The sequence below is a fragment of the Manis javanica genome, chromosome 4 (genome assembly GCF_040802235.1).
Source record: "Manis javanica isolate MJ-LG chromosome 4, MJ_LKY, whole genome shotgun sequence".
Classification (NCBI taxonomy): domain Eukaryota; kingdom Metazoa; phylum Chordata; class Mammalia; order Pholidota; family Manidae; genus Manis; species Manis javanica.
Genome location: NC_133159.1, coordinates 113026072 through 113049108, shown reverse-complemented (window position 1 = coordinate 113049108; position 23037 = coordinate 113026072). Strand labels below are relative to the sequence as shown.

At 46.7% G+C, this 23037-nt stretch overlaps 1 long non-coding RNA gene across 4 annotated transcripts in view; it reads left to right on the top strand.

Moving 5' to 3' along the window:
* The window catches only part of LOC108405655 (uncharacterized), a 28452-nt gene extending 26191 nt beyond the window's left edge, over positions 1 to 2261 (top strand). For all 4 annotated transcript variants that reach the window (XR_005063731.2, XR_012130406.1, XR_012130407.1 and 1 more), the window contains one exon: positions 13 to 2261. This is a non-coding gene — a long non-coding RNA (uncharacterized lncRNA). The remainder of the gene's footprint in view (positions 1 to 12) is intronic.
* The last annotated feature ends 20776 nt before the right edge of the window (positions 2262 to 23037 follow it).

Sequence of the window (23037 nt, the reverse complement as noted above, 5' to 3'; positions counted from 1 at the left end):
CCCATTTTACAGACGCGGAAGCAGAGGCCCAGAGCAGTGCCAGCGCCTCGTGAGTCGCACACAGCTGGGCCCTGGGAGGGCCGGCGCTGCGGAGAGATGATCCGACAAGCCCTGTTGGGGACGGGGGGTGAAGTGCCACCTTCTCCCAAAGGCAGAAGCGCAGGGGAGGCTTCGGCGATGACTGCGCCCCACTCCGCAGGTGGGGAAACTGAGGAGCAGGGACTTGCTTGAGAAGTCACAGGACTGCGGGAAGGAGAGGTTTCTTCTCTGAGAAGGGACTGGACCAGCCTACGTCCAGTTCCATCTTTTTTGCACCAGAAGCTACAGTCCCTCTCACCCACAGCTGTGCGCTGAACTCCGTGACTTTAGGTCACTGTTTACTAGTTGGTTAATTAACGTGTAAGCTCCTCGTTCACTCCCATGTGACCACCACCCAAATCAAGATAGGGAACACTTGTGGTTCTCTGGGCCCTTCTAACCGGTGCCCCATCCCATGAGGTAACCTATCCTTGACTTCTAGCATCATTGACTCATTTGCTTTTCCTAGAACATCATCAAAACAAAATCATGTAGTACTGTCTTGCCAATGGGTTTCAGCCCCAGGCAAGTTCACTATGGATTCAATGTCACCAAAGAAATTGACAGCAAAACGTTCTTGGGATGAAAGGGTTATACCCAACTTTATTTCCAAGTGGCAGGTCAGTCACTAGAGTCCCATTCAGTCAAAGCAAGTCTGCATGCAGCAAGCCGGTCTCTGCCTCTGGGCCCCTCTGTCCGCACAGTCGTCCTCTGGCCCCCTCTGCCCGCAAGCCGTCCTCTGGGCCCCTCTGCACAGTCATCTCACACAGCCATCTTCTGGGCCCTTCTGTCTGCACAGCTGTCCTCTGGGCTCCTCTGCCTGCACAGCCATCCCGCAGAGCTGTCCTCTGGGCCTCTGTCCTCGGCACTGCCACCACTCCAGCCTCTGCTCTGCTCTCCTGCAGCCTTGCAGCCCTGCCACTGTGTCATGCCCAGAGCACTCAACAGCCATGTATTGCCCACAGGTGTGCAGTGAGCTAGTCAACCACAGGAACTCTCATTTTATCCACAAGTACCTACATTTTAGTGTCCAGCTTTCTTTTGTTCAGCATTTAATGTGTGAGATTCATCCGTGTTTTTGTGTCTTCCTCATCACTGAATAGTATCCCATTGTGTGCTAGCCACACACCTGTTGATGGGCATTTGGGTTGCTTGACTATTTTGACTATTTTGAATCAACCTGCTGTGGACATCCTTGAACACATCTTTTGGTGTCCTTATTGTAGCATGCCTCTTGGGAGCCACGAGGAATACACTGTAGATCTCATACAAGGTGTATTTTTACTATTAGGAGAAATCGCAAACCTTTTTCTGAAGTGGCTGTACCATTTTACACTCCTACCAACAATTTTGACAGTTTCACTTGGTGTCACAGTATTTCCAGTCTCTTTTAAGTTTAGCCATAATGATTAGTGTGACATGGGCTTTCACTAGCTTTCATTTGTATTTGCCTGATGACTGATGGTCCTGAGCCTTTTCCATATGCTCCTTGGCCATTTGGGTATCACTTTTGTGAAAAGCTTGTTTAAATATTTTGCCTACTCATTTTTCTTCTTTTTGAGTTGTTGTAGTTTGGTTTTGAGTCCTTTGTCAGATATTACTGAGAATATCCTAGCATTTTTTTTTAAGCAAGTGTCTTTTATCATAGAGTTTGAAAACAAAACAGCTGAGGTGTAAGTCATCATATACAAGGAGATAGAAAGGGATTCTGAGGTCAGAAGGGGCCTTGACCTCAGCTGAGTCGGGGCTGGCTGCAATCTTGAGTAAGCAAGATGTGACCTTGCATATGTCTCAGGTGACTTCTTTTGTTTACAAAGAACTTAAATAGGGTGGGGAGACCAGAAGAAGTGTCTGGAAATTCCATGAACAGGCCATGCCGTGCCCCATTTGGGCCTTTGCATCTGGTGTTGTCCAAACATCACCTTCTCTGGGAAGCCCTCATTTGTGCTTACCAGCCAGCTTGGGTCCAGGGAGGCCCCTCATTGAATAAGTCTCTGGCAGGGTCCAGTGCACACCAGGCCCATCCTAAGAGCCCCAGATCCTCCCTGTTTTTGACTCATTTCTGTCTTTCCTACTTTTGAATGTCTATTGATTTGCTGGAGTCTTTAAACCTTGCATAAATCCTTTGTGGAACAAGCCTATGAATCAATAAAAGAGTAAAGTGAGCAATTGATATCTGCTGAGTTGAATGGACTTGCTCTATCTTTTGACCCCAGAACATGCTGGTCATGAAAAAGACTTCGGGGAGGGGTGAATCAATGTGTGACCACTGAAGTTTGAAAGCAAAGTGGAGTCCCAGTAGTCTTGGAGGAGATGGGCCCTGGGTGTTGAAAGCACCTATGGCTCGGGCCTGGTGGGGCTGCATGGATAAGGATATCATTTATTCAGTCAATTATCTATTCATTTAGCAAATATTTATTGAGCATCTACTCTGTAAAGTGCTATTCTAAGGGGACACAACATTGAACAAAGCAGAACAAGCTCCTTGCCCTTTAGGAGCTTATGTTCTGGAAGAGAGGGAGATAATAAAGAAATGCATAAATACGTGGTCCATCTTGTGGGGACAAGTGGCCCAGAGAGGGATTCATCTGGGAGGGTGTGGGGCAAGCCCCTGGAGGAGGTCTCCGGCGGGATGGCCAGGACATAGCTCAACTGACTTAGGGTCTTTTTAATGACAGACTTGAAGCAGGTAAGGGAGTGAGTCAGGAAATATCAGGTGGTGGGGGAGGAGTGGTCAAGGCAGAGGACAGCCAGTGCCAAGGCCCTGAGGAGTGTTTGAAGAACAGGGTGGGGCTCTCAGCTTTTACTCTGAGCCAGGAGGGAGCCACAGGAGGGTTTTGAGGATACAGTCTTAGGTTTTCTTGTGTTTCTCTCATATTTATTGATCAAATGGTTGTTAACAACAATAAAATTCTGTATAGGGGGGTCAATGCTCAATGCACAATCATTAATCCATCTCAAGCCTAATTCTCGTCAGTCTCCAATCTTCTGAAGCATAATGAACAAGTTCTTACATGGTGAACGAATTCTTACATAGTGAATAATTCTTACATGGTGAACAGTACAAGGGCATTCATCACAGAAACTTTCGGTTTTGATCACGCATTATGAACTATAAACAATCAGGTCAAATATGAATATTCGTTTGATTTTTATACTTGATTTATATGTGGATCCCACATTTCTCCCTTTATTATTATTATTATTTTTTTTATTTTTAATAAAATGCTGAAGTGGTTGGTAGATGCAAGATAAAGGTAGAAAACATAGTTTAGTGCTGTAAGAGGGCAAATGTAGATGATCAGGTGTGTGCCTATGGACTAAGTATTAATCCAAGCTAGACAAGGGCAGCAAAACATCCACGGATGCAGAAGATTTCTCTCAAAACAGGGGGGGGGGGTTAGGTTCTGAGCCTCACCTCTGTTGATCACCAATTTCTCACCTGATGGCCCCCCTGCGACTGTGCCTGTCTTAGGTTGTTCCTCCCTTGAGGAATCTTACCCATCTCTGGCTAACCAGTCATCTTCCGGGGCCATACAGGGAAATGTAAAGTTGGTGAGAGAGAAGCCATATTGTTTGAAAAGGTTAGCTTTTTACTTCTTTGCAGATTTATGCCCTGTGGCTTCTATGCCCAGCACTTGTCTCGAGGTATCTTTACCACCTGGAGGAATTATGATACTTGGTAAATTTGATATGAGGCACGAATTCTATTTAAGGGTTGTAATTAGGAAGGAAGAAGAAAAGCTATAGAGGTAGCATATGGAAGAAAATATGGGAGGATTGATTATTTCTTTGACATATCTTCTTGTAGAGTACCTTAAGCATGAATAGGTTTTAAACTACTAACTAACTTGCACTCACATATTAACATAATAGGAATACGGTGACATAAACAAAGCAAATCTATAATTACCATCCATCTCCAGTGAAGTCAAGAAAACCGTTTAGGCACCCTAGGCATTTGTGAAAATTTGTCTATGATATGATGGATATTGTCCAACTCTACTTCAACAGTCTGAGAGAAATCAGACAAATTAAAGCAACCCATTTCTGGGATCTGTTCACATCCCATATGTTCTTTTAACTGTAGATAGTCTATAGTCATAAGATTTTGGAGTGCTACAACTTGCACCCCTCGCAACTCCTGGTTGAGTTCCAACAGTACAGATCCGGTCAAATTTGTTGTCTCACTGTATGCACATGCCAGCATAGACATCTCCCTCCTCATTCCAATGACAAGTCCAGGAAACGGTCAGGTGGATGCAGCCACAACCGCAGCATCATCTGGATCCCTGTGGAGGCTTTTTGATGATCATCCCAAGTATCATAATTTACCAAGTATCATAATTCCTCCAGGTAGTAAAGATACCTCGAGACAAGTCCTCCAGAGAGTGCCGATGCCGGAAGCTTCTCCTCATATCGTATCTTAGTTCATTTTCTGGGTAGCGAAGCTAGGCCTTGATCTTCTGCATAGAAACAAACAGACCCTTTGCCCACACTTTGACATGCCCTCTATACCACTGTGTAGAACTCATTGGAGGTCAGCACACAGGAACTGCTTTTTTTTTTATTATTAAGAGAAAGGAATATTATCAGAAAAGAGTACCTCCATAGCTGATCATCTGACACCCTTTAAGTGATCAACATTAAGGATATTTAAAGCATGCGTTGATCTTTGATTTACCAATAGTTTTATCCTATCAAGGAGTAATCCCCCTTTTCTTTCTTTCTTTCTTTTTTTTTTTAATCTTTAATCTACACTTACATGAAGAATACTATATTTGCTATGCTCTCCCCTATATCAGGTCCCCCCTAAAAACCACATTATGGTTACTGTCCATCAGCTTAGCAAAATGTTGTAGAATCACTACTTGTCCTCTCTGTGTTGTACAGCCCACCCTCCCCTTTCTCCCTCCCCCCCATGCATGCTACTCTTAATACCCCTCTTCTTCTTCCCCCCCCTTATCCCTCCCTGCCCACCCATCCTCCCCAGTTCCTTTCCCTTTGGTACCTGTTAGTCCATTTTTGGGTTCTGTAATTCCGCTGCTGTTTTGTTCCTTCAGTTTTTCCTTTGTTCTTATACTCCTCAGATGAGTGAAATCATTTGGTATTTCTCTTTCTCTGCTTGGCTTATTTCACTGAGATAATACTCTCCAGCTCCATCCATGTTGCTGCAAATGGTTGGATTTTTCCACTTCTTATGGCTGAGTAGTATTCTATTGTGTATATGTACCACATCTTCTTTATCCATTCATCTACCGATGGACATTTAGGTTGCTTCCAATTCTTGGCTATTGTAAATAGTGCTGCGATAAACATAGGGGTGCATCTGTCTTTCTCAAACTTGATTGCTGTGTTCTTAGGGTAAATTCCTAGGAATGGAATTCCTGGGTCAAATGGTAGGTCTGTTTTGAGCATTTTGATGAACCTCCATACTGCTTTCCACAATGGTTGAACTACTTTACATTCCCACCAGCAGTGTAGGAGGGTTCCCCTTTCTCCACAGCCTCGCCAACATTTGTTGTTGTTTGTCTTTTGGATGGCAGCTATCCTTACTGGTGTGAGGTGATACCTCATTGTAGTTTTAATTTGCATTTCTCTGATAATTAGCGATGTGGAGCATCTTTTCATGTGTCTGTTGGCCATCTGTATTTCTTTTTTAGAGAACTGTCTGTTCAGTTCCTCTGCCCATTTTTTAATTGGGTTATTTGTTTTTTGTTTGTTGAGGCGTGTGAGCTCTTTATATATTCTGGACGTCAAGCCTTTATCGGATCTGTCATTTTCAAATATATTCTCCCATACTGTAGGGTTCCTTTTTGTTCTGTTGATGGTGTCTTTCGCTGTACAGAAGCTTTTCAGCTTAATGTAGTCCCACTTGTTCATTTTTGCTGTTGTTTTCCTTGCCCAGGAGATATGTTCAAGAAGAGGTCACTCATGTTTATGTCTAAGAGGTTTTTGCCTATGTTTTTTTCCAAGAGTTTAATGGCTTCATGACTTACATTCAGGTCTTTGATCCATTTTGAGTTTACCTTTGTGTATGGGGTGAGACAATGGTCCAGTTTCATTCTCCTACATGTAGCTGTCCAGTTTTGCCAGCACCATCTGTTGAAGAGACTGTCATTTTGCCATTGTATGTCCATGGCTCCTTTATCAAATATTAATTGACCATATATATTTGGGTTAATTTCTGGAGTCTCTAATCTGTTCCACTGGTCTGTGGCTCTGTTCTTGTGCCAGTACCAGATTGTCTTGATTACTATGGCTTTGTAGTAGAGCTTGAAGTAGGAGTGAGATCTCCCCTACTTTATTCTTCTTTTTCAGGATTGCTTTGGCTATTTGGGGTCTTTGGTGTTTCCATATGAATTTTTGAATTATTTGTTCCAATTCATTGAAGAATGTTGCTGGTAATTTGAGAGGGATTGCATCAAATCTGTATATTGCTTTGGGCAGGATGGCCATTTTGACGATATTAATTCTTCCTAGCCATGAGCATGGGATGAGTTTCCATTTATTAGTGTCCCCTTTAATTTCTCTTAAGAGTGACTTGTAGTTTTCAGAGTATAAGTCTTTCACTTCTTTGGTTAGGTTTATTCCTAGGTATTTTATTCTTTTTGATGCAATGGTGAATGGAATTGTTTTCCTGATTTCTCTTTCTATTGGTTCATTGTTAGTGTATAGGAGAGCTACAGATTTCTGTGTGTTAATTTTGGGTCCTGCAACTTTGCTGTATTCCAATATCAGTTCTAGTAGTTTTGGAGTGGAGTCTTTAGGGTTTTTTATGTACAGTATCATATCATCTGCAAATAGTGACAGTTTAACTTCTTCTTTACCAATCTGGATTCCTTGTATTTCTTTGTTTTGTCTGATTGCCGTGGCTAGGACCTCCAGTACTATGTTAAATAACAGTGGGGAGAGTGGGCATCCCTGTCTGGTTCCCGATCTCAGAGGAAATGCTTTCAGCTTCTCGCTGTTCAGTATAATTCTAGCTGTGGGTTTATCATATATGGCCTTTATTATGTTGAGGTACTTGCCCTCTATTCCCATTTTGCTGAGAGTTTTTATCATGAATGGATGTTGAATTTTGTCAAATGCTTTTTCAGCATCTATGGAGATGATCATGTGGTTTTTATCTTTCTTTTTGTTGATGTGGTGGATGATGTTGATGGATTTTCGAATGTTGTACCATCCTTGCATCCCTGGGATGAACCCCACTTGGTCATGGTGTATGATCCTTTTGATATACTGTTGAATTCTGTTTGCTAATATTTTATTGAGTATTTTTGCATCTACATTCATCGGGGATATTGGTCTGTAATTTTCTTTTTTGGTGGGGTCTTTGCCTGGTTTTGGTATTAGGGTGATGTTGGCTTCATAGAATGAGTTTGGGAGTATTCCCTCTTCTTCTATTTTGTGGAACACTTTAAGGAGAATGGGTATTATGTCTTCTCTGTGTGTCTGATAAAATTCCGAGGTAAATCCGTCCAGCCCCGGGGTTTCGTTCTTGGGTAGTTTTTTGATTACCGTTTCAATTTCTTTGCTCGTAATTGGTTTGTTTAACTTTTGTGTTTCTTCCTTGGTCAGTCTTGGGAGGTTGTATTTTTCTAGGAAGTTGTCCATTTCTTCTAGGTTTTCCAGCTTGTTGGCATATAGGTTTTCATAGTAGTCTTTAATAATTCTTTGTATTTCTGTGGAGTCTGTCGTGATTTTTCCATTCTCATTTCTGATTATGTTGATTTGTGTTGATTCTCTTTTTCTCTTAATAAGTTTGGCTAGAGGCTTATCTATTTTGTTTATTTTCTCAAAGAACCAGCTCTTGGTTTCGTTGATTTTTGCTATTGTTTTATTCTTCTCAATTTTGTTTATTTCTTCTCTGATCTTTATTATGTCCCTCCTTCTGCTGACTTTAGGTCTCATTTGTTCTTTTTCCGGTTTCAGTAATTGTGATGTTAGACTATTCATTTGGGATTGTTCTTCCTTCTTCAAGTGTGCCTGGATTGCTATATACTTTCCTCTTAAGACTGCTTTCACTGTGTCCGACAGAAGTTGGGGCTTTGTGTTGTTGTTGTCATTTGTTTCTATATATTCCTTGATCTCTATTTTGATTTGTTCATTGATCCATTGATTATTTAGTAGCATGTTGTTAAGCCTCCATGTGTTTGTGAGCCTTTTTGTTTTCTTTGTAGAATTTATTTCTACTTTTATACCTTTGTGGTCTGAAAAATTGGTTGGTAGAATTTCAATATTTTGGAATTTACTGAGGCTCTTTTTGTGAGCTAGTATGTGGTCTATTCTGGAGAATGTTCCATGTGCACTTGAGAAGAATGTATATTCTGTTGCTTTTGGATGTAGAGTTCTATAGATGTCTATTAGGTCCATCTGTTCTAGTGTGTTGTTCAGTGCCTGTGTGTCCTTACTTATTTTCTGCCCGGTGGATCTATCCTTTGGGGTGAGTGGTGTGTTGAAGTCTCCTAAAATGAATGCATTGCAGTCTACTTCCCTCTTTAGTTCTGTTAGTATTTGTTTCACATATGCTGGTGCCCCTGTATTGGGTGCATATATGTTTAGAATGGTTATATCCTCTTGTTGGACTGAGCCCTTTATCATTATGTAGTGTCCTTCTTTATCTCTTGTTACTTTCTTTGTTTTGAAGTCTATTTTGTCTGATATTAGGACTGCAACCCCTGCTTTCTTCTCACTGTTGTTTGCCTAAAATATGTTTTTCCATCCCTTGACTTTTAGTCTGTGCTTATCTTTGGGTTTAAGGTGAGTTTCTTGTAAGCAGCATATAGATGGGTCTTGCTTTTTTATCCATTCTATTACTCTGTGTCTTTTGATTGGTGCATTAAGTCCATTTGCATTTAGGGTGACTATTGAGAGATATGTACTTATTGCCATTGCAGGCTTTAGGTTTGTGGTTACCAAAGGTTCAAGGTTAGCTTCTTTAGTATCTTACTGCCTAACTTAGCTCGCTTATTGAGCTGTTATATACACTGTCTGGAGATTCTTTTCTTCTCTCCCTTCTTATTCCTCCTCCTCTATTCTTCATATGTTGTGTGTTTTGTTCTGTGCTCTTTTTAGGAGTGCTCCCATCTAGAGCAGTCCCTGTAGGATGCCCTGTAGAGGTGTTTTGTGGGAAGCAAATTCCCTCAGCTTTTGCTTGTCTGGGAATTGTTTAATCCCACCATCATATTTAAATGATAGTCGTGCTGGATACAGTATCCTTGGTTCAAGGCCGTTCTGTTTCATTGCATTAAATATATCATGCCATTCTCTTCTGGCCTGTAGGGTTTCTGTCGAGAAGTCTGATGTTAGCCTGATGGGTTTTCCTTTATAGGTGACCTTTTTCTCTCTAGCTGCCTTTAAAACTCTCTCCTTGTCCTTGATCCTTGCCATTTTAATTATTATGTGTCTTGGTGTTGTCCTCCTTGGATCCTTTCTGTTGGGGGTTTTGTGTAATTCCGTGGTCTGTTCGATTATTTCCTCCCCCAGTTTGGGGAAGTTTTCAGCAATTATTTCTTCAAAGAGACTTTCTATCCCTCTTCCTCTTTCTTCTTCTTTTGGTACCCCTATAATACGTATATTATTCCTTTTGGTTTGGTCACATAGTTCTCTTAGTGTTGTTTCATTCCTGGAGATCCTTTTATCTCTCTCTATGTCAGCTTCTATACGTTCTTGTTCTCTGGTTTCTGTTCCTTCAATGGCCTCTTGCATCTTATCCATTCTGCTTATAAATCCTTCCAGGGATTGTTTCACTTTTGTGATCTCCTTCCTGACATCTGTGATCTCCCTCTGGACTTCATCCCATTGCTCTTGCATTTTTCTCTGCATCTCATCCCATTGCTCTTGCATTTTTCTCTGCATCTCTGTCACCATGTTCATGATTTTTATTTTGAATTCTTTTTCAGGAGGACTTGTTAGGTCTGTCTCCTTCTCAGGTGTTGTCTCTGTGATCTTTGTCTGCCTGTAGTTTTTCCTTTTCATGGTGATAGAGATAGTTTGCAGAGCTGGTATGAGTGACAGCTGGAAGAGCTTCCCTTCTTGTTGGTTTGTGGCCTTCCTCTCCCCCTTCACAAGGCGCTGGGTTCTTGCACGTGTGGATGTGGTCTGGATGTTGTCCTGTGTCCTCTGGTCTCTATTTTAGGAAGAGTTTTCTTTGTTATATTTTCATAGATCTATGTGTTTTGGGGAGGAGATTTCCACTGCTCTACTCACGCCGCCATCTTGGCTCCCTCGTGTTTCTTTTTAATGCTGGAAAATTTCAATCTTAAATGTAAATGGAATCGTAAAATAAATCCCAGTGTACCCATCATGGGTGAGGTTTTTGTTTATTTAAAAAATTTCAAGTGTTATTTCGTAGTTATGTGCACTAAAAATGATCCCTTTCTTCATGTAGTTTTGACAATGTATACAATATCATGTGGCTGCCATCAGAATCAAGTCATAAAAGTTTTATCACCTCCTAAACTACCCCACCTCTATTGTTTTGCCATTTCCAGTGTCATATAAATGCAGTCACCCTGCTCATGGCCTTCTGAGCCCACTGCCTTCGGTCAGCATGACACCTTTGCTTCAGCCAGGCTGCCATGTGTGTTGGTGGCTGTGTGTTGGTGGCCTGTTCCTTGCTGTGTTCTGTAGGATTCCATGGAACTGTGTAATGGCCTCAGCTCTGAGGACCCAGGGAGGTGTGGGCCATGGAGAGGAAAGGAGAGAGGCGGGGAACCCCTACTCCAGTCCAGACAAGCAGTGACAACAGTGGCCATGTCTGTTGTGCTGTTGTGCTGCGCCCTGTGGTTCTCACAGAAATGCTGCATGGAAGGCTGCTCATGGGCTTGGCACTGACACCTCCACCCTTTGGAGGGGAGGAAAACTGAGGCCCCATGAGGAGGAGGCTCCCAGGAAAGTTAAGTGGCATATTTAGAATTTGAACCAGTCTGTCTCCAGAGCCTTGCTCTCGATCCCCGGGCCTCAGTATCCTCATCTGTGAGATGGAATTGACAGGTATGAATAACTCCATTGGGTGTCCAGGTGTTATGTTGGAAGCTGACACCTGAATAGGCCTGGCCCTTCCATCCTGGTGTTGCTGTGTGACTCCAGGCCAGTCACTGGCCCCTCTGGGCCTCACCTTCCCACCTGTAGCACTAGCCAACCCTCAGGTCCTCAGCTCTGCCAGACTGTGTGGGTGAGTGTGGGTAGGCAGGTGGGAGGCCTGCCCTGGTCACCAGCCCAACGTTCTTAGCAGTGAGCCCACCCCCTGGCCCCCTCTGGGCCTGAGACACCCCCATGCCTGTGGCAGAGCCATTATTGTTTCCTTTCCTGATTAGATGCATGAGGGGGTACTCATTTTAGAATTTCTGAATAAGCAGAAAAATATCAAGAAGACACCTGCTGAGCCTGCCACTGTTCAGAGTCTGGCTGTGTGTCCTCCAAGATGCCGTGTTCTTACAGCCATTCATTCATCCACTCTTTTATTGGCTTGCTTATTCAGTGTTTGTCAAGCAGCTCCCTGTGTCCAGGGTTCTGGGAGCACAGCAGCGAGGAAGGCAGGCCGAGCTCTTGCTCACCCGGACTCTGCAAACCCACGGTGTTCTTCCAACGAGAGTGGAATCAAATCATATACATTGTGTGGTAGATTTTTTTCCCCTTTTAACAATATACTGTAAACATTTTCCTTTGTTAACATATGAAAAACTACAGAACCATTCTTTTAAGAATATTATTTAATTTTTTATTAGGTTTGTGTTCACGTTTCAAAAACTGAAACAAAATATACAGTGGCCCTACAAAACATTCTACCTTCTGCTCCTGTTTCCCATCTTCCTAGTTCTCCCTGACACATGCAGTGAAGCATTCATTTTTACTTGCTTCCTATTCATTTTTCCAGAGTTTTCCATATACAAAAATAAATACAAGTATATATTCTTTCTTGCCATTTTTTTAACCCCAAAGTTAGGAGTATCACTTCACAGAATATCCTGGAGCCTGGACGTTCCCACCCTTCTCTACATAGTTTCCCATTGATGAATATCATGACATCATCAACGGACGACAAAGCCTGACCATTCTCTTAGACACAGTCCTTTATTGGTGGCTATGTGGGTCATTTCTAAATAAAGCATGTTTGTCTCAGCCGCTAAGTACTCCATTTAATGGATACAAGAATCATCTAACCAACTCCTCATTGTCGGACATTTAGGTCAATTTCCAGTTTTTCACTGCATTTAGATGAATGCAGGAGATATGTGCTGATGGGTTAAGAGCAAAAGGTTATGATGGCAGTGAAATGATTCAGAAACATTATGTCTCTAAGTGTGGGGGAGAGACAGAGGCAAAGAGAAAGGGAGCATGTCGCCCTGTCTTAACGACGCCAGCCCAGGCTGCCTGTGTGCTTGAAAATTTCCATAATAAAAATTTGGGGAAAAGAAGGAAAATCCAGGGGGTAAAACAAAACATACATGGGTGCCAGATATGGCCCCTGGTTTGCCACCTGTCATTTAGCCCTATTTACCCTAGTGCAAGATGGGGGATCTGAGGCCCAGAGAGCAGAACCAGTGCCCCTTTTGGCCGCTGATTCATTTTGCCACCTGGTGTGAGAGCAGGGATTGGGCTGGTAGGGATGAGGCCTGGCCGGCACTTCTGTCTTCCTTATCTTCTCTCTCTCCTATACCAAGAGCCCCACAAGAGCAGGTCTGTTCTAGCCCCATTTTACAGAGGTGGAAACAGGCCCAGAGAGGGCAGTGACTTGCACATCAAGTTGGGGAGGGAAGCTGGTCCTCTGGACCTCCCATTTTCCCTTGTATCCCAGAGCAAGAGCACTGGCTGTGGAGCCAACAGGACTAGCTCCACTGCCAGCTTTGCTGTGTGACCTGGGGAACTCACCCAACCTCTCTGAGCAGTAGCTTGTGGTAAGGAATTAATGAGGTGACATGTGAGAAGGCTCCTGACCCACTGCCTCATGCATGGTGGAGCTGTGACATGTCCTTCTAGCCTGCAGTCCCTGACATCTCAGCATCTCCAGCCTTATGCCCACCGGGGCTGCCCCACAGGGCCATTGCCCTCCCTCCAGCCATCCTCTTTCCCCAGCCCCGTACCCGCTGTCCCACCAGCCTCTGCCTGCGCCTCTGGGTGTGTGCTCTCATCAGAGTGTGCCGCGCACCTTGGCCCTATCACATCACGCTTCTGAGCCTGTTTCCCCATCTGCAACTTGGCAACAATGGCCCCAATTGCACAGGGCTTTTTCTTCACTGGACAGTCTCCCCTTCTCCTTCCCCAGCTTTTAAGGTATAATTTACATGCAATAAAATTCACCCAATTAAGTGTAAGTTTGGTGACTTTTGACAAATGCATATAATTCTGAAACCACAACCACAAGCCTTAGACTCTTTCCTTTGCCCCCAGATTTCTCTGGTGCCCCTTTTCAGTTACCCTGCACCCCCACCCCCAGAACACCGATTGTTTTGTGTTACCAGAGTTGCCTTTCCTAGAATGCTCATGAATGGAGTCATGGCAGATGTTACCTTTGTAGTGTGGTTTCTTTGACTCAGCATGATGCACTTGAAACTCACCCATGTTGTGCCCCTATCTGAAGCTCTTTCCTTTTTGTGTTGCTGAATAGTATTCCCTGGATGGATATACGATCATTTGATTTTCCATTCACAAATTCATGAACATTTGTGTTCTCTCCAGGTTTTAGTTATAATGAAAAAAGCTGCTATTAGTATTTGCTTACAGATTTTTTTGCATGTGAACACAAGTTTTCATTTCTCTGGGGAGTGAAACTGCAAGCTGGGCTGTGGGTGGGTGTATATTTAACGTCGTAGGAAATTGCCAAGCTGTGCTGCAGAGCGGTCCTACCGTTTTGCCGCCTGCTGTCCTGCCAGGGTGAGTTCCAGTTTCTTCACTTTCTGGCTAACACTTGGAATTGCCAGTCCTTTACATTGTAGACATTCTATCAGGCATACAGTGGGGTCTCAGTGTGGTTTAATTTGCATTCCCCTGATGATAAAGGATGCTGAGCATCTTTTCATTGCCTGTTTACCGTCTTCTTCGGTAAGGTGTCTGTTCGGGTTTTTTGCACATTGTTTATTGGGTTCATTTGTTTTCTTATTTTTGAGTTGTAAGAATTTTTGGATATCCTGGATACAAGCCTTTTAAACACTTGATTAGAGGGTGCTCTTACCATTATGGTTATTATTGCTGCTATTTTATTACTTGATTTTTCTCACTGTGGATAGAACAAGACCTCATGCCTCTCAGCCCAGAGGTTCCAGGGCACCTGCCAATTGAGGCTCTCTCTCACCTGCCAAAAACCCTCTGTGGGAGACACAACTGCCACTGGGGCCCAGGTGCCTCAGTGCCTTCCGCTGTTTATAGTGATCATCTATCAGAACCAACCAGCCGCCCAAGGCTGCTTGGCTGGCTGCTTGTGGGGGCAGGAGGCCCAGAGGAGGACTTAGCGATGGCCTCACCCTCCTTGCCCTGCCCACTGGACAGCCCATCCTCCCCACCTCCTGGTTCACACCCAGGGCTCCCACATGCCAACCGTGCACAGAGTCCCCCATTCAGGCCTCACCACAGCCTCCAGGGGCTGATTCCCATTTGCTAGAAGGGGCAGTCCCAAAGAGGCTACGCAACCACTCACAGCCCTGCAGCCCAGAGGGGTGGGCCGAGGCAGCACCCCTGGTCCTCTGGCGCGACATCGCCGTCTGCTTGCACCCCCATCCCATGTGTGGCTGGGCTGAGCCGTGGACAACCAGGGTCAAACAGTGACTATTTACCAAGCGTGTCGCAGGTGCCAAGCACAGGGATCTGTGCGAACTGTCTCATTTGAGGCAGGAGATGTTATTGTCCCATTTTGTAGATGAGGACACTGAGGCTTAGACTGTGTGACTCACTTAATAAATTAGTGGCAGAGTAGGACTTGAACCCAGGTGCACCGTCTCCTCAGCCTGAGTGCTTGACTGCTGGCCACAGTGAGTCCCAGCCTCTGTCTGTCCCTTCTGTGGGGCCTGCCCCAACCTGTGTGGCCAGCAGTTCTGGGGCCAGGCTCAGCATACGGAGATCCTCACGGACCATCATAGTACCTGGGGAGCCTGTGCCACCCTGTCTTGCCCACCACGCCTCTGCCCTTCTCTCTTCAAGCTCATTATCACTCCCTGTCTGCACCGTTATCCATGCCGGGAGTTTTGCAGACTATCCCCCCAACCTCACCATCACCTATATATATTCCTTAAAATCTTCCCAGTGGAAACTGGCTGACTCAGACATGGTGCCAGGGCCCAGCCTGTGGAGGCCCATGTGGTAGGATTTGCCCTAGCCACCCCCCATTCTGGGCCTTTCTTCTTCAGATGGACTTACTCGCACATGTGGGAAATGATGTTTGCAGAAGGCTGTACATTGTAAGTTCTAAAGACTGGAAGGCACCCAGGTGCCCATCATTAACGCCTTGTGTTTGGGGAGAGGCATGGGGGCAGAGCTCTGCAGCTGCAGAGGAGATGGGGCCGCTCCCTGTTGGCCGAAGCAGAAGACACACAGGGCCGAAGGGGCACATCAGGCCCCAGTGAGACATGTGGGGTGGGGGGAGAGGGCCCGCGATGCCTTGTCCCCATAAAGGCGCAGAGGGCTGGCTGTAGGGACAGGAGGGGACAGTTTGCACTTTCCCATCTTGCCACATTTTGAATTTCAAACTGAAATTTCCCCCTCTTCTGGGAAGCCACCTCTGATTTCACACCTGAGGCATCCCACTCATGGTGTTGTTCTGAGTAATTTAGAGGGTGGTGACAGGCCCCACCCTCCTCTAAATCTGGCTGCCCCCCTAGGTACTGGGAGGAGCCTCCCACCCTCCCTTTGCAGGTCTTCCGGCTCACACTGGACGCCCTGAGGGAGGGGCCTCTGAGGTTTGTTCTGCAGGTGACCCAACAAGCCCAGCTCAACACTCTGGGAGGCTGCTGACTCTGCCCAGATACTGGGGCCTCCTCCTGCCCCCAGGCCTCAAAGCCTCTGCTGAGCCAGGCACATGGAGGCATATCGGCACATGTTAATCCTCACCTTACTTCTTTAACATGAATACTACTAAAAACCCCACTTTCCAGAGGTAACAGGCTCAGAGCAGTTAAGAAATCCCATAACACCCCAGGGTCACACACCAGGGAACCAAGGAGCCAGAACTCAATCCTGGAGGCGCCTGGCTGCTCTTCGAGGGGCCCCGGCCCCTGGTGGCCTGTCTGCCTGCGAGGCATCTCAGCCTGGGGGTGCCTCTCTCCTGCTCTGGGTGAGGCTGGGGGCCCTAGGACGCATCAGGCCTGCACCAGTGGGCTCCCATCCAGTGTGATGGTGGCTGGAGAGGGTTTTCCGGAGCCCAGAGGAGGGAGCAGTGATCCCACCTGCAGTAGCAGGGAAGGCTTTCCTGGGGGAGGAGGTGCTGGTGCTCAGCCTAGAAAGGTGAGGTGGCTGTCAAACCTTTCAATTCAACACATTCCGCCAAGCTCACAGTCTTCTCTTTCTGCCCCAACTGCCCCGCCCAGTTTTATCCTTATCAGCACTTTCCTTCTGAGGCAGGAGGAGGCTTCAAGCCTCCCCATCACTCTGGCTTCCTCCCCCCGCCTCCGCCTGCTTTCCGCCAGCCACCAAGACCTCTGACTCTTTCTCAGATCCCACCTCTACCTTCCATGCCCACTCCAGTCTCATCTGGACTTGTGCCAGTCTGCGCACAGGAGGAGGACATCCCTGCCAGGGCCCTGCCCGAAGAGATGTGCTGGCATGCTGGGGAGTGCAGGGTAGGTGGCACTGCAAATAGTCACTGTCTGTGAGAAATTGCAGAAGGGGTGTGTAGACCAAAAAAAAAATGGCTGGAAGTTCTCTATCATTCCTCCCACTATGAGATGGGGTCTATGTCTCCTCCTCTTAAAACTGGGTGGGCTGCTTTGACCAGTTTTAAGTTGACAGGAAAGCAGAACTGACACTGTGTGACTTCAAACACTGCATCAGAAAGGGCCATGCAGCTTCTGACCAGTTCTCTTGGGATGCATACCCCAAGGAAGCCCTAGGCACCTGCGGAGGCTGTGTGCAGGTACTCACGTCCACAGACCCAGCTGGCCCCACCCTGACGTGCTCCTGGACCAGGTGCCCGACATGGAAGTGAAGAGCCTCTGGATGCATCCAGCAGAGGCCCTAAGGTGTCATGGGTCAGAGACAGGCCACCCCTGCTTTGTCCTGATCATAAAAGAGTGGTTTCACACTGAGTTTGGGGGGTTGTAACATAGGAGAGAAGTGGGGATGTGGAGAGTTATAATTTTCCTCATCTCTCATCATTATTTCTTTCTCAACACATCTCTGTTGGGACCTATATGGGTTTGGGGACTTCAGAGGCAATGCTGGTTGGAATTCAGCCCAGGGTTAAACCCTAGAGCCACTATTTACCCCTCCTTGTTAAATAATGGGGCTGGATTAGAATCAGGGAACATCGGCTCTGACCCTCTGCCTCCCCAAACCACCATACAACCCAGCTCCTGACATCACTGGACTTTGAAGTTTTGGGGTCACTAGATGGTGTTAAGTCCCAGGAAGAGCTCACTTTGGGTAATCCAGGAAGGCTGCATGTAAGAGGTAGAATTGAAGTTGTAAAGAACAGAGATAAAAATAATAATTTTTTATGTTAAAATATTAGATTAACATTAATTATGTTAACTGACTTTACTAACATATTAAAATACTACATATTTAATATGTACTAAAAATAACACTGGTTCTTACAGAAATGCTTGACAGAAAGAGTGTAAAAAAGACAGACACATTTCTTGTAACCTCCGTGCCTAGAAGTCACCTTGGCTGACCTGCTGGAGTTTCGCCCACATTCCCACCATGCAATCTGGGCCAGGCTGTAACTTTCAGCAAACTTTCCTGATGGCTCAGGCAACACAGAGACCAGCTGGCAGAAGGTCCCAGCAGGAGAAGAAGCCGCATTAGGGGCATGTGGCTCTGTGCCCTTCTTCCCTGTCCCTGCATAGCTCCCAGGGACAAGGTCATCCCAGCAGTTCCCCCTGGCATGGCCCCAGCTCTGTGTCCCTCACAGAACAACCCTGGGGGGCATCTCTGAGTGTGCAAGTCTAACATCCTTCCAGCTGCTGCTTGGGTCTCTAATACCCAAGCACACACAATAGCCTCCAGGCCCAGGACGGTGGGAATCTATCCCTAGAAGGGCAAAGGAAGCTGCTTGTTTAAGCATGCTGGGGGCATCCTGGCTGCTCGCCCAACAGGTGCTTCAGTCAGTCTCAGTCATGGGCACCGGAGGAGGAAATGAACTCCTGTAACTCTCCAAATGGCAGTTTCCCAAGGTCAGCTATTTGAACACCCTTCTCTCACTATACAAGGAAGACCTGTGGTTTCCAAGATGAAGCTGGAAACAGCATTTCAAAGGCTGGGATGGCTGAGCCTTTGAGTCCAGTGCAGGCTGGGGTGGCAGCCAAGGTGGTCCATGAGGCTGAGCCCCGCCAGCACAGGCTGGAGGCAGTGCCCTCACTGAGGCATGGTCAGCTGTGCACTCTGGCCGCAGCTGGTCTGGAGGAGCCTCTTCTGAGGAGACCTGCCTCTTAGCTGCTGGGAGGCAGGAAATGCTAAAACTCGGCATTGTAAAACACCTCTGCTTTGAAGTGTTTGTCACAGTGCCCTGCGGAGCACTATCCTGGACAGATCTACAGCAGGCCTCTCAGAGTGGCCCTGGGCCCTGAGGTCGCCTTCTAGCCTGGGTGGGACTGGGGCCAGATGCTTCACTGTGGCCTCCCCTGCCCAGGCCTGCCGGGGCCTGGAGGGAGGGCACATGTGTCCCTTTCTGTCCAACCCACAGCAGATCCTTGCCCGGGTGTCTCCATGTCCCCTCTGTAGGGGCAGAACCACCTCTCTCCAAGACTGGGAACACTGCCAGACCCTGGGATCCTAGCCTGCCTAGTGCCACATCATCTGGCACAACTGTTTAGGCAGTGTGCCCTGGTATGTGCGTGGAAACCCAGCTGAAGCGAGAAGGGCGGCCCTGGGCCAGCAGCAGCTGTGGTTGTCATCCACCGCATGGCCCTGGGGAGGAACTTGAGGCTCCTCCCCTGAGGGTGTGGCTGGCAGGCTGGAGAGTCCCCAGATGACTCAAGATTCTCTAAAAAGATTCCAGTTTTGGCTTCCATGACCTGGGCCGGCTGACCTCCTAACCTCATGTCCTTCTATTGCTTGCTTCCCCACTTTTTGTTATGCTATGCCAGACACATTGGCCTTTTTATTTTTCCTTAAAATGTTTCATTTTCATTTCTATGAAAGTGATGCATGTGCATCGCGTCCAACAGCACTACAAGGCCTTTGAGTGCAGGAAGCCAGTGGGAACTGAGCACCTGATGTGTAACCAAACTTGCTGTGGGCCTGCGGGCGGAGCAGTGACCCCAACAGACCAAGTCCCTACCTGCGCATGGCCGATACACTAGTGTACCTCCAATGGCCACCTTCCTTATTTCTTAATCACATGCTTATATTGTATTTCTCCTTTCTTTCTCAATTTTAGACAGTATCTGATGCCTTCCTAGTGTGGAAGGCGAGCACTGAGTTCTCTTACACACGGATTACCATCCTCCCACAAGCACCCAATCTTACCACATCACAGTTTTGGGCTACATCAGTATTTGGGGTTTACAATATTGTAATTATGTAAATATTGTTCTCAGCTAAGCTGTGCAGTATTTTACAACTACAGTTTCTATTTTGTGTTATTTGTTTTTCCAGGAGTTAATAATTGCCTTATTTTCTTCTTTCATCAAGCTGGGTACTCAGGGATCCTCTGAAGATGGAGACTCATGACTTTTGGCTCTGGGACATTGGAAGACTTAGCTGCAACTTTTACACACCCTCACCTCCTTTTGTGTCCATCCCCACCTGCCTCCCCCACCTGCCTCCACCTGCCATCCCCACCTGCTGGTGCCCCCCAGGCTGAGTGTCTTCAGGGGGCTGACAGTCAGCAGGCTGGCCTCAGATTGGCTCCTTCCCCTTGCAGACTTTGATTTTTACCATCTTTACTCTGCTAACTTGGTTACCATTTGTCTCCTCATTTTCTAGCTTTGAAAATTTTGTGTATTCCTCTTGTCCCTGTCATTGGCTTTCTTCTCTCTGGACCTGTGAATTTGTGCCTAGAAGACTGTCATTTTCAGTGAGGTTTGGGAGAGAAGGGAAAAAAATATCCCTGTTCAGTTCATGGTTAACTGTAAGTCCTTCTCACCTCCTCTCTCTGAGCACCTGTACCATGTACCATGGACTATTTTAAGTCAGTCCCTATACCCAGTTTCACATGACTCTTTTTTGTTACCCAAATCTGAGCTCAGAAGACACCACCCCCAGGAAGGCCTCCTTGACCACTCCTAAAGGAGCCTCCCCAGTGCTTCTCTGCCACATCACTCTGCTTTACTTCTGTTCATAGCTCTTATCACTATTCGAAATTATGTTAGATATTGACTTTCATTGATGTATTTGCCTTCTTTCTCAACCTGCCCCAGATTTGCTTCACAAACGCAGGGACCTTGTAAGTCTTGTTTTTTGCTGTCTCCTCAGTACCTAACACAGTGTCAGGCCAAAGTAGATACTCATAAAATATATGTTGAATGAATGAATGAATTTGAGCTTAGGATTTCCAAGAGACAAACTTCAGCATAACTTAAGGCAAAAGCTGGTAATAGTCAGAATTTCCCAGGAATGGAAGACATCACAGGATGTCTGGGGATGGCTGAAAGGGGACAGAGCATTGATGGGAGTGGATGCCATGTCCTCCAAGGCCTGGCTCTGATGAGTAGTTGGCTCCATGTCATTCATTTACTTCCTGGGGGTGCCAGAACTTCCCTCAGATTTGCAGGCAGATACTGGGATGTGTCCAGGCCCTGGAGTCAGTTCGGTTTGGATGCAGTTTGCTTCTCTTCTTCCTGGTCAGGTGGGGCAAGTTGCTTGTCTCTGTACTTCTGCCCTGTTCCATGGTGATAACAACTTTGAGGTCCTTGATTCTAAATACCAAGCATGAGCCTTCTAGTAAAATGCCTGATACGTAGTAAGTTTTGGGGATGGTCTGGGTTAAAGGCCTGGTTTCATCCTTTCCGGCAGTGGGGCCTGGGAAGATGCTGAAACACTTGGGCCTCAATTTCCTTGTCTGTGGGATGAAGTTCTAACCATACTGGCCTCACATGGTCATATCAAGTCACAGGCATGGAGAGAACAGATATCAGTCAATACCTGTCCTGTCTCCTGGGCAGGAAGTGCCATTTTGAGGACCCAGGGACAGACAGGTTCCAGACTAGGGCTCCTGGGATGCCCAGAGCCTCTGAGTGCCTAGACAGGTTTCTGGGGGCAGCCTCAGGGTTTCTGTACATTCCTGCAGGGTATTGGACTGGACAGACCCAAGGGCTCTATCAGAAGCAAAGAGCTTGGCATCTTTCCAGAAAGCAGTGGAGGGAGCTCAAGGATGACTTATTTTGCTCAAAAGGGCACTGCAAATCATTTTAGCAGAAGCTTGGGCAGGAAAAGGTGGGAAAATCTGTGTCTCCATCTAACAGTTCTTGTGAAAGCTCTGGCCTGACCAGCGACCTTTGGCAGCTCTCTCAGCCTCAGGTTTCTCCTCTAGTAGATGGAGATGGTGATAATAGTAGGCATCTTCCTGGGATATTGTGAGCCTTCCTGCATCCCACCAGTTTACTGAGCACCTGCTGTGTTTTGGGAACACTGCAGCGGCCAAAGCAGTCATTGTCCTCATGCCTCTTGCATCATAATGAGTCTATGAGATGATGTGCTTTGAGAGATTAGCACATAGTAGGTACTCTAAAAATGGCACTTGCAGTTTTGCTAGTGGGGTCAACTAGCTTATATGAATTCATCCTTTGATACTCAAGAGTGGTGACAGTTTACATAAAGGAACTTCGCCCTCCCCTTGATTTTCTCCTTTGCACTCAGCAATTTCAGAGCCTAACTCTGTTGAAGAGGGGTCCTCCTGCCTCCAAGCTTCTGCAGCGGAATACCATATCCTGCTGGCCTCTGGCAGGGCAGAAAGGGGCCAGCCCAGTCCTTGCTCTGCAGGAGCTTGAGCTTGATGGCAGGGCAAACGTGGATGTGGCCATTGGTAGAGCAAAGTCTTTGATGCCGCTGGGGTGCAGTCCTCCCCTCCTGGTTTCAGATTGGGCTTTGAAGGAGGATAGGAATGAGTCTGGTGAAGGCAAGGGAAGGGCATTTCTGGCTGAGGGAACAGCCTTTGCAAAGAAAGATTCAGGGAGGAAAGCTTGGGTTAGGAGTGGCTGGACTGGGGAGATGTCTGGGAAAGTTTCCCACATATGGAGACTTGACAGGGTTTGGAGTGTGGCCAGCCCTGTGTTTTGGGAGGCTCTCTCCGGCTGTAATGCCGAGGAACTGGGGGCAGGAAACCCTGGAGAGGAGTAGGAGGAGCAGAGAGCGTGGCTTATGCTGCCTGCTCAGCGCTCCAGAGTGACCCTCTCCTGTCCAGCCGCCATGCCACAACAGGTCACCAGAGGGCACTGTTAGCCAGCAGGCTCCAAGGCTTCTGGGGGAGTCGGCAGTGTGTGGGCACAGTGCCATGGGGACTGAGCCTGAGAGCCTGCCTGGGCCTGTGTGGACACCCACACACTGTATGCTCATCTGGGGTGTGCGGACTTTCACAGGTGTGAAGGGGGGCCGTGGGGTTCTGACTAAGAATGAGCATGTGCAGTGGGTGCCGATAGGTGAGAACAGGGGCCCCTCATTTCCCACTGCTCCAGCTGCACTGTTATTCCCCAGCAAGCCATTCCCCTGGGGCATTTGCACATGCTGTTCCCTCTGCCTGCCATGCTCTCCCCCAGATGTCTTCATGACGCCTCCCTCCCCTCTCTCTACTTACATGCTATTCTCCAGTGAGGCTTTTCCTGACTCCCTCTTTAAAATGACGACTTCACAACCTGACACACTCCT